We start from the raw sequence: 15,395 nt of genomic DNA, 5'->3' as shown, positions 1-15,395 counted from the left end.
GTTACAGCTTCAAGGGGAAAGGTTTCTACAATACAAATGTTGCAGCTGTGAAGGGAAAGTTATCATAGCAGTCAGGAGCCAAGGAATATCATAAAGGCTCACTGCATAACAAACCTTACACAAGAAATTTATTGGGAAAGACAAGGGAGTGGCTGCCTCTGCTCAGGTAAAGAACAACAAATAACTTAGCAAGAGGCACTCATTTTATAAGATTAGTTTGTGAGAGCCTGGAACTTTCCTGCATAGCCTGGGATTGGTACTATTTTATGGCCCGATTTTGGAACAAGCTAAGAAACTAGTGGGACTCTGTGACCTGATCTTAAGACAAGCTCAGGAATTGGTGGGATTCTTTGGCCTAATCTTGAGGTTTTCTTGTCTTGTCTTGTCTTGTCTTGTCTTGTCTTGTCTTGTCTTGTCTTGTTTGTTTGTTTGTTTGTTTTTCCCTGTAGGGCAAACTTGGCCTCCTGAGTCTTGAGATGCTGGGCTTCACAGTCAGAACAGTCTAGCATTGGGGCCTGGCCACACCCACCTCAAGGAGTTTACATATACTTCTATAAGCTTAGTGTTACTATTAATTCCATGTACCTTACAGACAGGATACCTTGGTAAATGAAAAGGTGTTTAGCTAGATTGGTGTGTATTTTTCTCCTTTGATAGAATGCAGAGTACTTGCCTATTCCAAAGACACTGGAATGTAAAGGTGAAGCTCTTGTTAGGCACTAGCTTAACCTCTCCTCCATGTTCAGTGAGCTCAGGTGTAGGTGTTATCTTAAGCTATAGGGCCTTTCTAGCAGTTTGTAGAAAGTAACTGATAACCATTGCAACAGGTTGTCTTGTTTGGAGATTTCCAAGTGACCCCTTTGTTCAACCACTTGATTACATGTAACCCATTCTCTGTCCTGGGGCATCATTTGGGGATGAGAGATGTCTATTTAGGGCTCTATCTCCTCCATTATTTTGTCAATTTCATTTAGATTGCTTTCGTGTATGTATAAAATGTTTTGACTGTATTAGATTTCTGTATTCCCCCTCAAATGGACCTTGATTTTAGCTATCCTCCTTCATTCCCCTACTCCTTCTCCCTCTGTATTTTATCCTTCAATTTCAGTCTTTCCTTTGTCAATCCACAACAATCTATTCTCTTTTTCCTTCTTAGGAAGATCTGTCTCTTCTACCAAGTCTCTCACTCTACACTTAACTTTGTGATTCTGCAGACTGTAGCTCAATTTTCTTAACAGCCAACATCTACATATAAATGGATACACACGAAATTTGTCTTTTGCTGTGTGGTTACCTCACTCCACATTTTTTCTACTTCTGTCCTTTACCTATAAATGTTATGATTTCATTATTTTAAAAGCTAAGTAATATTCATTCCACCAGGTAAATAGACCATATTTTCACAACCCAACCATCTCTTAGAAGGCATCTAGGTTGTTTCAAATTTCTGGTTATTATGAATAAAGAACAGCAATGAACATGGTTGATTAAGTATCTCTGTAGTAGGATGAAATGTCCTTTGTGTAAATGCCCAAGAGCAGTGTATATGGATCAGGAGGTAGATCAATCACTATCTTCTTAAGGAACTGCTACACTCATTGTTATAGTGGCTATAGAAGTTTTCACTCCCACCAGCAGTGGCTAATTTCCCTTACTCTACATCCTCAATAGTATAGGCTGTCATCTGTTTTATCTATGTTTGCCATTTTGATTGGTGTAGAATAAAATCTCAAAATAATTTTAATTTTCATTTTACTGATGACTAGGAATGTTGAACATTTCTTTAAGAGATTCTCATCCATTTTAGTTTTCTCTTTTGAAAACTCACTATTTATATGTGAGCTCATTCATTGAGTTGTTTTCTTCATATTTTAATTTTGAGTAGTTTATAAATATTTTGATATTTATATTAAACTTTATAACAGAATTTTGATATTAGGCCATTGTCAGATGAGTAGGTAGAGAAAATTTTTACCCATTTTGTAGGCTGTAATTTTGTTCTAATGATACTGTCCCTTGCCTTGTAGAAATGTTTGTTTTATTAGATCTCATGTATTAACTATTGTTCTTAAGGTCTGTGTTAACCAGGTTTTGTTCAAAAAGTCTTAACCTGTGTCAAGGAGTTCAAGCTTATTGCCTCCATTCTCTTCTATAATCTTCAATATCTCTGGTTTTATGTTTAAGTCTTTGATCCATTTGGGGTTATCTACTGTGCTGTATAATAAATAAGTATAGTTCTGTTTGACTTTTTCTATATTGTAGCCTTAGAACTTGAACAGCAGTACTTGGTGAAGATGATATCTGTGTTCCAGTGTGCATTTCTTGCTTCTCTATCAAAAATCAGGTGTCCATATATGTGAGGATTTATTTCTAGGTCTTTGATTGGATTCCATTGATCAACTTGTCTGTTTTTGTGCCAGTACCATGTTTTTTTTTTATTATTATAGTTCTGTAGTGCAATTTGAGGTCAGAGATTCTGATACGGCTAGCAATTCTTTTATTATTCAGATGAATATAGATATCCTGCATTTTTGTTTCCATATGAAACTTAAAATCATCCTCATGATTCTTTGAAGAACTGTTGGAATTTTGATGGAAATTGTATTAAAGACAACCAAGAGGATATAAATTGAAGAGGAAGACGTCAAAGTATCATTATTTACAGGTGATATAATAATATACATAAGTAACTGAAATGAAAATTTCTGGTTTGGTTGGAGACCCAGTTGTGTCATGTGATATTTTTTGGGAAACTGTCCTATGAGAGGATGTTTGGCTGAAGCAGACATGTGAGAGGATGTTTTGCTGAGAATAGACACATGGTGATTTTAGAAGCCACATGGTGAAAGGGCATGTGATGTTTTCCTGGAGCAAACCCTTGAGATGATGCATGATATTTGCAAAGAGTTTAAGTAAAACCCAACAGAGAGTGGACAACACTCTGACATTGGTTCACCTTGCTATTTTCACTGATCTTTGCTTGCCCTGACTTTGTAGAGGGAAATGCACCAAAGAACTTCTAATGATGTTCTTGCTGCTTTTTCCCACTTCAGTGGATTCATGTTGGTTGGTGGAGCTTTGTGGTCTCTTCTGGAAGGAGGTAATGTTGCTGTTGCTGTTGCTGCTTCTGCTTCTACTTCTGCTGCTTATTTGTGTTTGGTGTTTTCATAGTGAACTGGACTGTAGACAACAAAGATTAAAATTGCCCCAAGGAACTACTTCTAAGCAGGCCCACATCCCCCTTATCCAATTTGCCATCATCCTCCCTTACCTTTTGTCAGTGGGCTACAAGGGTGGTTGAAGCATTAAAGGACCCTTATTAAAATAGATTTGAAAAAAATAAGCCTACAAGATACCATAAAAATTCAACTGGGAACTCCTAAACATAGTAAACACTTTCAGAAAAGTAGCTGGATGAAGAAAAAAATCAGGTAAATAAAACTTTTTAAAATAAAAAAAATAATATAAATATCATGAGACTATTCTAACCAAGCAAGTATAAAACTTGTACAAATAAAAAGATAAAGTCACTGAAGAAGATATCAGGAATCATAAAGATTTTTTATACTCATAGATAAGTAGGATTCAATGTAATTCCCATCAGAATTCTAATATGAATCTTTACAGAACTTTAAAGGATAATTCTGAGCCTAATATTGAAAACTAATCCCCCTACCAAATTCCAAAAGAATGATTAAAACTTTCCTGAACAGTAAAAGTATAACCATTCCTAATTACAATCAATTTGTACTACAGAGGAATAGTAATTTAAAAACCACAGAGTACTGGCATAAAAAGAGCAATATTGATCAATAGAATGTAATTGAAAACTCAGACATAAACCCACACACTAATGAATTTATGATACCTAAGGCAGAAATACACACTGGACAAAAGACAACATCTTCAACAAATAGTGCTGGTCAACCTAGATGTAATCATGTAGAAGAATGTAAATAGTTCCATACTAATCACATTGAACAAACCTCAAGTCCAACTATATCAAAGACCTCAACATAAAACCAGACACACTGAATATGATACAAGAGAAATTGGGGAATAGCCTTGAACTCGTTGGTACAGGAGACAACTTCCTGGACAGAACACAAGACAAACTAAGAACAATAATAAATACAACCTCATGAAACTGAAAAGTTTCGCAAGGCAAAGGACATCAACATTAGGACAAGTGACAGCCAGAAAAATGAAAAAATAATTTTTTATCAACTTTACATCTGATAGAAGATTAGTATTCAAAAATAAACAAAGAACTCAAAACCTAGATATCACAAAACTAAATGAACCAATTTAAAAATGAGGCACAGACATAAACAGGGAATTCCTCAATAGAGAAAACATAAATGGTGGAGAAACATTTGAAGAAATGTTCAACATCCTTAATCAAAATGAAAATGCAAATCAAAACTACTTTGAGATTTCATTTTAAATATGTCAGAATGGCTAAGGACAATAACAGATTTTCAGAGGGAAAACTAGGAAAGGTGACATTTGAAATGTAAATAAAGAAAATATCTAATTAAAAGAAAAAGAAAAGAAAATTGTAGGCAAATCAATGGAACTAGGAAAAAACAAACATCCTAAGGGAGCTAATCCAGACCCAGACAGCTATATATGTTATTTATTTACTTTTATGTAGATATTAACCATTAAATAAATAATAACCAAGATACAATCCATAGATCCAGAAAAAGTAGGCATAAAAGAAAGGACCAGAGGTTGTGATGGGGACACAAGTATCTCTCTGTAATGGAGAAATATAATAGATATTATGAGTCGACTGGGAAAAGTTGGGGACCTAAATTAGAGGGCCAACTAATGAGGAGAAGGGGACAAAGAATTAAGGGAGAGAATTCAGGGAGAAACAGCTAGAACTGAGGGGCATTTGAGGTATTTACAGAAAGCTATTGCATTGGGAATTTCCTAAAATATATGAAGGTAATTGTAATGAGTTCTTTTACTAATGATGAATACTGAGTCTCGACTGGCCATCTCTTGTTACCCAACACTGCACTCAATAGTGGGACTTAGTTGCATTCAATTGAGTTGTTAGCCAAGAGGGTCCCAAGGAAATCCCCAAACAACTTAGGCTATTGCTAAGACAATGGATTGCTCTCCACAAACTGACAGTGGGGCCCCATTGCTGAAAACAACACACATGCACACACACACACACACACACACACACACACACAACTCACTCATTGAACATGGACAAGTCAAGCAGGTACCAAAGTTGAGCTTTCATCCCTATATTCTAGTGTTTTTGGTGAAAGTATCCTGCAGACTACCGAAAGAGAAACACAAACACAAAACCAGTCACAAAACTTTTTACCTATAATCCATCCCGTCTGCAAATTATGCTGTGGCAATCGAATTACAGAACTCATAGGAGTAGTCAACCAACATTTGGTTTAACCAAAGGGCCCACTCTACAAGATGGAATCCATACCCTATACTGCTTCAGTGACCAGGAACCAGAGATCAGATAATCCAGAAACCAAGGACTACTGACCTTAAAAAAAACAAACAAGTATTAATGAAGTGACTTCTAATGATGTTCTGTTATAGATCAGTGATTTATTCCATCATCATTTGTGAAGGTTCTTCCAGTAGCGGATGGTAACAGAGCAGAAACCAAAAGCCAGACATTATGTAAAGTATCTAAATAAGATGCCTTCATCAAATTCTTTCTCCCAGAGCTCAGGGAAGTGGAGGCTGAGAATGTATGAGCCAGAGGGAATGGAGAACATCTGGAGAACAAGGCCCTCTTCAACAGCCAAGTAAAGCTCAAATGAACTCACAGAGACCAAGTACAGGGCCTACAAAGGTCTGCACCAGGCCTTCTGCATATGTATTATAGCTTTCAGCTTACTATTTTTATAGGCCTACTGAGTGGAGTGTTTGGACAGGTTGGTCCTGATTCTTGTGACTGTTCTTGGGTCCCATTTCCTTCTGTTGGGTTGCCTTCTGACCAGACTTTACACAATGTTTTCTGGTAATCTTTATTTTTCTTTATTTATCTTTCTTTTCATACAGCAACGTTTTGTTTTTATCATGTAGAACCCTGTTCTTTTTTTAGTAAGAAACTGAAAAGGAGTGAAACTAGAAGAAAGGGAATGTAGGGATGAACTGGCTGGAGAGGAAAGGAAGTTTTAATCAAGATATTTTGAGTGAGAAAAGAATCTGTTTTCAGCAGAAGGAAGAAATAAAACAGAAAGTAAAATATAGCAACAGAATAAAGACCTATACATATTACATCTACATATTTTGACAAAGTAATCTCCAATAGAGATGGTAACATGCAGTGGGAAGGAAATTTCTACAGCTACAGGTACAAAAGGATGGAATTTTCATATACAAAATCAACTTGAGACTCAAAAGATAAGAAACTATAAAAGTTCTAACAGTGTTTTAAAGTTATCTCTGAAACCCTATGGAAAACCAAGTATCTCATATGATAAAAAGGAATGAAAGTTTTTATTTCTTTTCTGGCTTTTTAATTTAAATGAAAGTATTTAATTTTGCTTATTAGTGTATGTGTGTGTGTGTGTGTGTGTGTGTGTGTGTGTGTGTGTGTGTGTGTGCACGTGCATATGGCATGGGCCCCCAAAACAACAATCCTGTGGGAAGAGGACAACTTTCTGGAGTCAGGATTTCCCTTCCACCTTTATATGAGTTTCTGGGGTTGAACTCAGGATTATCTTTATCACTGAGTCATCTGGTTCACCAAGCATTGGATTTGAGAACATCACAATTCCCCAGAAGTCAAAATAGCATGAAAGTAATAGTTTGTGACAGGCTCTGAGCATTTACTCAACCATCTGTGAAGAACATGGTTCTATTTTCTTCCCTGAGTTTTCTGTCTTCTGGGTTTCATAGAGATAAACTCCAGATTGGAAAAGAAAATCTGTAACCTTTTACCTTCTTGCCTTTTCCAAGTCATGGAAAACCCCAGTGTTCTGACAAACAGAAGTCACTTAGAAATGGGATTAAACTTACTTCAGAATTTTTCTTAAGACAAAATCCCTGTTCTAGTTAGTTACAATATTCTCCATGCTTTAAAGCCAAACAAACAAACAAAAACAAAAACAAAAAAACTACAAGCAATGTCAAGCCAACTAGATCTTAGCATAAAAATTAAGTGGAAAGAAAGCTGCTTAAAAATACCACAAGTCTCATTCTGTTTGCCTGGTTGCTGTTCCTTCTCTGACAATACCTAATATTCTGAACAATTAAGCTACAGTCCTAAAGTACATATTGCATAGTGCATTAAAGCAAACTCCAGTAAGCTGGTTTGAAGATGATGCCAGCCCGCAAAGTTTATTTGTCAACTGCAAAGTCAACAGTTGCAGTTTTACACTGTCCAAAATTTAGCAACCTTCTTACCCAGGGCAATTCAAAGAGAAGTTTAACTTTTAAAATTATTAATAGTAAACTTATTTGTTTGATTTATTCTTTCTATCTTTGGCCCTAATAAGGTTTGTATTCATTATTTACATACAATTGCAGTTAACCGTTGTTAGAAATGTCATTTTCCAGTACAACATTTTTGAGAGATTATCGCAATCCTTGTATACCCTGAGATTTTGATTCATCATCCCATCCTGTTTCTTTAATAAAATGATTTTATTTAAGCTAAAACAATATACACTTGATTGTTACTGTGTTATAGAAAAATTCAAAGTCTGTTTTATATATTCATTATTTAATTAACATATTAGCAAAAAAATGATGTTTATTGACCATGGCTAAAGTGGACTGGATTTGGAAATACCTAGAGACCCACTTTTCAGTTTATCTGTGAGAGCATTTCTGGCTTACCTGAGGAGAAGGAGCACATACTCTAAATCTAAGTGACACCACCCCATTTGCTTGGATCTACACTGGATAAAGATAGACAGAAGAAGAGAGAATGGGGACCACCACCATTCAGGCTTCTCTGTTTCACAACTGTACACACAATGAGACCAACAGCCACACACAGTCTTCCAGGGAACATTGAATCACAATTGACCCATTCTTCTGGGATTTACTTTGTCATTGTGCTAGAACAAAGATAAGTGTAACCAATAGAAATAGCCAATAGTATGTGTGCACAGTCAGGATTCCTAGCATCACAAAACAAATATAAAAGAGGATTTGTTACACTGGTTTATAAAATCAGAGTCTGTATAATGTGCATGCCAAAGAAACTAAGGAATTAGTAGACACCCAGTCCTGGAAAATGGAGGATCAAAACAAATCAGACCAATGACATAGCCTCACTCTGCCCCTGAAAGCCCAAAGTTCTCTGGAGAGCTGCTGGCCTTACTCTTGTCTTAATGGTAGAATGTTTCACAATATCATTTTAGGTGTAATAGCCTAGACAGAGAAATGGTCTTTTAGTATTTTATTTGTAACAACTACCATATTAACAGGTTTGTTCCCTCTTATAATTTTAATTTTTAATGTTTTTATTGGATATTTTTATTTATTTACATTTCAAATGTTATCCTCCTTCCTGGTTTCCCCTCTGGAAAGCCCCTATGCTCTCCCTCTGTGTCTATGAAGGTGCTCCACCACCCAGCTACCCAATCCTGCCTCCCTGCCCTAGCATTCCCTTACACTGGGGCATCGAGCCTTCACAGGATCAAGGGCCTTTCCTCTCATTGATACCCAACAAAGCCATCCTCTGCTACAGATGCGGCTGGAGCCATGGGTCAATCAATGTGTACTCTTTGGTTGGTGGTTTAGTCCCTGGGAAGTCTAGGGGTGCTCTGCTTGGTTGATTTTGTTGTTCTTCCTATGGGGTTGGAAACTCCTTCAGCTCCTTCAGTCCTTTCTCTAACTCCTTCATGAGGGACCCTGTACTAAATCCAATGGTTGGCTGCAATCACCCACCTCTGTATTTGTCAGGCTCTGGCAGAGCCTCTCAGGGGAAAACTATATCAGGCTCCTGTCAGCAAGCACTTCTTCCCATCTGCAATAGTGTCTGGGTTTGGTGACTGCATGTCGGATGGATCCCCAGGTAGGGCAGTTTCTGGATGGCCTTTCCTTCTGTCTCTGCTCCACACTTTGTCTCCATATTTGCTCCTGTATTTTGTTCCCCCTTATAAAAAGGACAGAATCATCTACACATTTGGTCTTCCTTCTTGAGCTTCATGTGGTCTGTGAATTGTATCTTGAGTTTTCCGAGACAATTTCAAACTTTTAAAGTTTGTAAATTATATCATTATCTAATAAAAACTATTTTCATATTGGATCATAATTTTTATTTTCATCCTCCTAATTCCCCTAATTACTAGAGGCAATGAGCACTTTTTTCTTTTTCTTTTCTTGAAAAAATATGAATACAATATAATTTGATCATGGCGTTCCCTCCCTAAACTCCTCCCAGATCCTCCCCACCTCCACACCTACTAAACTCTACTATTTCTTTAAACAAACAGGCTAAACAAACAAGCAAAATATACCAGATGTTTTTAAATAAACAAAACTGTCGAGAAGAAACACACCCACATACCCACAAACAATACCCATAAACCACAAAATTGTAAACTATAATATACAAGACCAATAAGACCAAAAACAAACCAAACCAAACCAAAACAAAACAAAGCAATATGAAACAAAATGTCTACAAGAATATCATTGTGTCTTCCAATGGTTGAACATAGTAGTGTTCTTATACATCTAGTTTTATCACATATTCAACATCTGTGTTAATAGTAACAGTGCCAAATATGTATTCATATATATATGTATATATATATATATATATATATGTGTGTGTGTATATATATATATATATGTGTGTGTGTGTGTGTGTGTGTTCCATTCTCTATATATTATACATAGTGTTATATAATATATATATTTATATATATTATATTGATTTATGTTGAATTTTTCACTACTTCACAATTTTAGAAATACCATTAGACATTTAAAATGAAATTGTTTTCATGCTTGCATTTTCCAATCTCTATTATTTGATTTTCTTTAAATATTGAGTAATTTTAATTTTTCCACTTATTTATATATTTATTCACTTCCACCCCTAAGTCCCAGTCACACACCGTACCTTCCCCCATCCTTCCCTCCCTTTCGTCTCTGAGAGGTAGAGGACCCCTGATTATCCCCGACACTAGCACATCAAGTCTCTTCAGGTCTAGGCATATCCTCTCCCACTTAGGCCAGACAAGGCAACCCAGCTAGAAGACTATATGCCACAGACAGACAAAAGCTTTTGGGATAGCCCCACCACACACACTCCAGTTGTTAGGCACTCACTTGAAGATCAAGATGCACATCTGCTACATATATGTGCAGGGGGCAGGGAGGGGGGTTGCCCAGCCTATGTATGCTCTTTAATTGGTGTTTCAGACTCAGAGAGCCCCAAGGGTTCAAATTGATTGGTTGGCTCTTTTGGTCTTCCTGTGTAGTTCTTATTCTTAGTCCTCCTTCCTTCCCCCAGCTCTTCTATAAGAGTTCCCAAGCTCCATCTACTGTTTGGCTGTATGTCTCCCTCACTTCCCTGGCAAGTAAGAGGCCAGCTCAATAGAATGCTGCCACCAGTAATGGGCAGGCCCATATCTCATGCTCACATGCCCTCAGGCTGGCTCACCTACACTCCCTCCACTACAGCCCGCTCTACTGTGCTGCACAGATAAGATATGGACCACACTCTCCTGAGTGTTACAGCTAGTGAAAGAATGTAGGTCTCCAAATCTTATGTCCTTGGAACCTGTTCTCCCATGTTAGCCAGGTGAAAAGTAGGGTCAGCTCTTGTACTCGTTGGTTTTGTGTTTCAACTTGACACAAGCTGGAGTTATCACAGAAAAGAGAGCTTCAATTGAGGAAATACCTCCATGAGATCCAACTGTGGGAAATTTTCTCAGTTGGTGATCAACGGGGAAGGGCCCATTGTGCATGGTACCATCCCTGGGCTTGTAGTCCTGGGTTCTATAAGAAAGCAAGATGAGCAAGCCAGGGAAAGCAAGCCAGTAAGTAACACCCCTCCATGGCCTCTGCATCAAGTCCTGCTTCCTGACCTGCTTGAGTTCCAGTCCCGACCTCCTTTGGTGATGAACAGCAACATGAAACAGTAAGCTGAATAGACCCTTTCCTCCACAACTTGCTTCTTGGTCATGATGTTTGTGCAGAATAGAAACCCTAAGACTGCTCTCCAGCTTGCTGAATGCATCTAGGGTAGAGTCAGATCCTACAGGCTCACGCCCTCAGGACCAACTCACTGACATACCTGCCACCAGGGTCAGCTCTACTGTGCTGTCCAGGTGCTGTTCAGGGTCCACTCTCTCAAGTGCAGTAATAGATAAGAAGAGACGGTGGAGGTTTCCTATACTCCCTGGGCAAAGGGCAGAGCCACCTCTCCTAGGCCATGAGCATAGTATGACTGGCAAAGAGCAGAGCCAGGTCTCACATGCTACCTCACCACCAGGTACAGCTCTACTGTGCTGTCCAGGCCTTGTGTGTGTGTGTAGATGTTGGGGTTGTCTACTCTCCAGTGTGCTGCATCCAGCAAAGGACAAGTTTCTCCTTTCTCTAGACCAGGTTTCACATACAGTCCAGACAGGAGGCAGGTAAAGCCCTGCTCAGCCTTTGGACATCTATATGGCCACCTGCATACCTACATGGACATTGGTGTTAATGTGGGCCATGTACATCAACACTAACCCTTGCTGCTGCAGAGCAAGGGACCCAGACCTGTCTGTCAGTAGTAGCTTGGGGCTAGAACCTCACCATGCCCTCAGTGTAGGCTAGTCACATCATACTGTTTCTCTCCACCCTCATGTTTCAGTTCCACCTCACTTTATAGTATGCCTCTCTCACAAAGTGGCTGTTTTTTTTTCAAGGATGAAGGCATAGGCCCACTGGCACTTGCATTTTTTATTGCCTCTAGTGAAGGACAGTGTAATTCACTATTTCCCAAGAAGCAAGAATAGCAACCACCTTTGCATCTCCATTTCTGGTGCTCTTCATAGTGCACAAAACATTCCGCTTCTCTCTTTTTTTTTTCTTTCTATCTCTCCACTCTAATTTCTCCATCACTACACTGTGCCACAGGTGTGGTCCATGGTGTAGAATTATTTTTTACTATCTTTTGATAGTTTGCTCTAGAAATTCTGCTTAATATTTATTTAAAAATGTGATCATCATTTAAGTTGTTATTCAACTACATTTTTTTCTCATAAACATTTACATAAACATTTTTATTTTGTTTTTCCTTTTTATTATATTCTTATTTAAAACAATTTTAAATTTAAGCATATTCTGATTCTTCTCCTCATCCTCCCTATCCATTCAACTTTAAGTTTTTCTCAAAACATACACCAAAACTTCCCAAATATAGAAAATAATACAACATACACAGAGAAAGGAAAAAAAAGCCTACATTGTAACCAAACAAAATAATTAAAACACTAATGTATTGTGGAGTCAATTATATGTTTTTCAACTACTCCTGAACATTAGGTCTATCATGTTGTTGATATACTCAGTGTCACTCTATTGGAGAAACTGATTTTCCATCTCCCAGCACATATAATTGGCGGTTCAATTGTTAACATTTAACCTAGAAACTAGATTTTCATTCAGTCAGTTATTTACTTTTTATAAATATAACAGAATATAATATAAAAAGATTAAAAACAAAATCCATTACATTAATGTTAGATAAGGTAAACCTATAGGAGGAAAAGAGCCCAAGAGAAGGGACAACAGTCAAAGGCCCACTTGTTCACACACTCAGGAATCTTATAAAACCACTAAACTGGAAGCCATAATATAAATGCAGGGGACCTAGTGCAGAGCCATGCAGTTCCCATGCATTCTTTCCTATGAGCCCACAAGCATTGAACATGTGGATATAAACAGCCTTGTTTACTTGACATCCTATATCTCCTCTGACTCTTTGACACTTTCTGTCCCCTCTTATGCAGGGTCCCTGAGCTCTAGGGAAAGAATTTGATGGAGACATCCCATTTAGGGCAGGGCGTGGTGGCGCACGCCTTTAATCCCAGCACTCGGGAGGCAGAGGCAGGCGGATTTCTGAGTTCGAGGCCAGCCTGGTCTACAAAGTGGAAACCCTGTCTCGAAAACAAAAAAAAAAAAAAAAAGGGTAAGAGTTTCAAGGTCTCTCATACTTCATCCTATCATAGGGATACTAACTCCACAATGTTCATTGCTACTTTCTTCATAGTAGACAAACTTTGAAAACAACCTAGATACTCCTCAACAGAAGAATGGATATAGAAAATGTGATTCATTTCCACAATCTAGTATTTATTTGCAGCAGACCCCCTGGGTCCCTTTGTCTGCATTGAACAGGTCTCTAGTTGCATATGGGCAAGGAGTCAACGAATGACAGACAGACACAACACAAGAGGTTGTGTACAATCTGAATGTAATTTGTCAAGTCAAGCATCGAACTTTTTATACAGAAGAATAACAAGAAAGGAGCCAGGTGTAATGCTAGTCTATTGTTAAGCCCACCATCAGGGGTTCTTAGTAAATGCCTGATTTCTTTGGACCTAGTGAAGAAACCTGCCCTTCAGTTCTAGCTGTTTCCCCCTAACTCTTTCATGGTGAACCCACCTGTTCGCTAGGCCATTATGAATTCCCTTGTCTGGGTAAGACTGGCTATTGTCTCAAGTAAACACTCTGCAGACCAGCCCTGAGCTATTCCAGCCCTGAGCTATTCCGGCTCCATTCTTTGTAATGCCTAATTAGTTTCACTGTCTCTATTAGAAGTAAATTTGAATATTATTGAATGGGTAACCTTCTTACTGAATTCTTACTGAATTCCAAGTTCATCAGCTTCAAGGATTTTCTGGGAAGTTGGAACACTGGCAAAGGCTTAGCTATGTCAGAATTCAATGTTAAAAGGCACTAATAATAAAATAATACTAAAAGAGACCACGTGGATCCATACACCAGGCTAACAAGGGGACCGGGTATGAGTATACGGGTTATGAGAACACCAAAGTTCCAGGAGGTGAGTTTCTGTGAAACTCTTTGCCTCATGAGTGCTCCCAGGCACCTCTGCTTGCCAAGCAAACTTCACTGGAGTGTGCATAGCATTCTCCCCCTTTCTTTTTTATTTTTCAGCCGAAGTTCCAGAATGTCCCACCTCTTCGTAGCTTCAGATCTCAGGAGTGCTCTAAAGATGAGTGGAAACACGATTACTAATAAAATAATGCCAGTAATAATAGCAAGTAGGATTATATATTGAACCCAATCCAGGAGATTCAATGCACTTAGGTTATTTTTTTAAATCTCTGGCCAATTTATCAATGTTCCAAGTGTCCAAATGACTTTTGCTAATATCTGAAATTTCTGACTTTAAATGTTCCAAGTCATGAAAAATACAGTATCTCTCCATACTCCCTGCAAATGAGCTTTAGTATTTTCCCAATCAATGGTTATATTATAAGGTAATGGGGTGACACAAATGTATTGGAATGAAGCATGACGTTTAGTACCTAACCTAAACTTAATAATTGTAATATCTTGCCCTATTGCCAGCACTACTTCTTCTAGGGCGTTAACCTTTGCCTCCAATTTTTTATCTATAATATGCAGCTCTGACAAGGCTACAGAAATATTCTTATGCATATCACTAACAAAATGAGCAGTATGCAGCTGTTCAACTAAAGCTGTGGTAGATAGCTTTTCAAAGTTTGCATTCCCAGATTTTTAACCCAAGGATCATTTCCTAACTCTAATAGGCAGCAAAACATAAGCAGGTCTCTTTAACAAAATCATAACAGCATATTCCTTATCTAAATTAGGATCTACACAATTAATTAACTGACAAGAATTGCAAGGAATATGAAAAGATGTGCCAAGATTGGTGATCTTAACTCCTAAAATTGTCTAACAATATAGAATACAGGTAAAGCACACAAGCTTTTACAGCCTGAATGGCCAAAAACAGTGTCTAAGACAAAACCTTGTCCAATATTCTATAGCAGTCCTCTGCCTCACAAGTCATCATTTTTAGTTATCCCAACTTGACACCAGGTCAGCTCTCCTTGCTGTAGCCCATGGCAGAGATAGGAAGTTTCTTCATCTTGTTTGCAAGTGGCTGCTTTCCCTGATTCCTCTTTCTCTGTGTGCTCAAAACAGCTTTCACAAAAGTCCCCCATAACCTTTCCCCCACTCCCCTACCCATCCATTCCCACTTTTTGGCCCTGGCATTCACCTGTACTGGGACATATGAAGTTTGAAAGTCCAAAGGGCCTCTCTTTCGAGTGCTGGCCGACTAGGCCATCTTTTGATACATATGAAGCTAGAGTCAAGAGCTCCAGGGTACTTGTTAGTTCATAATGTTGTTCCATCTATAGGGTTGCAGATCCCTTTAGCTCCTTGGG

The sequence above is a fragment of the Mus caroli genome, chromosome 3, assembly GCF_900094665.2.
Source record: "Mus caroli chromosome 3, CAROLI_EIJ_v1.1, whole genome shotgun sequence".
Taxonomy (NCBI): Eukaryota; Metazoa; Chordata; class Mammalia; order Rodentia; family Muridae; genus Mus; species Mus caroli.
Note: the sequence above shows the minus strand (reverse complement) of the source record.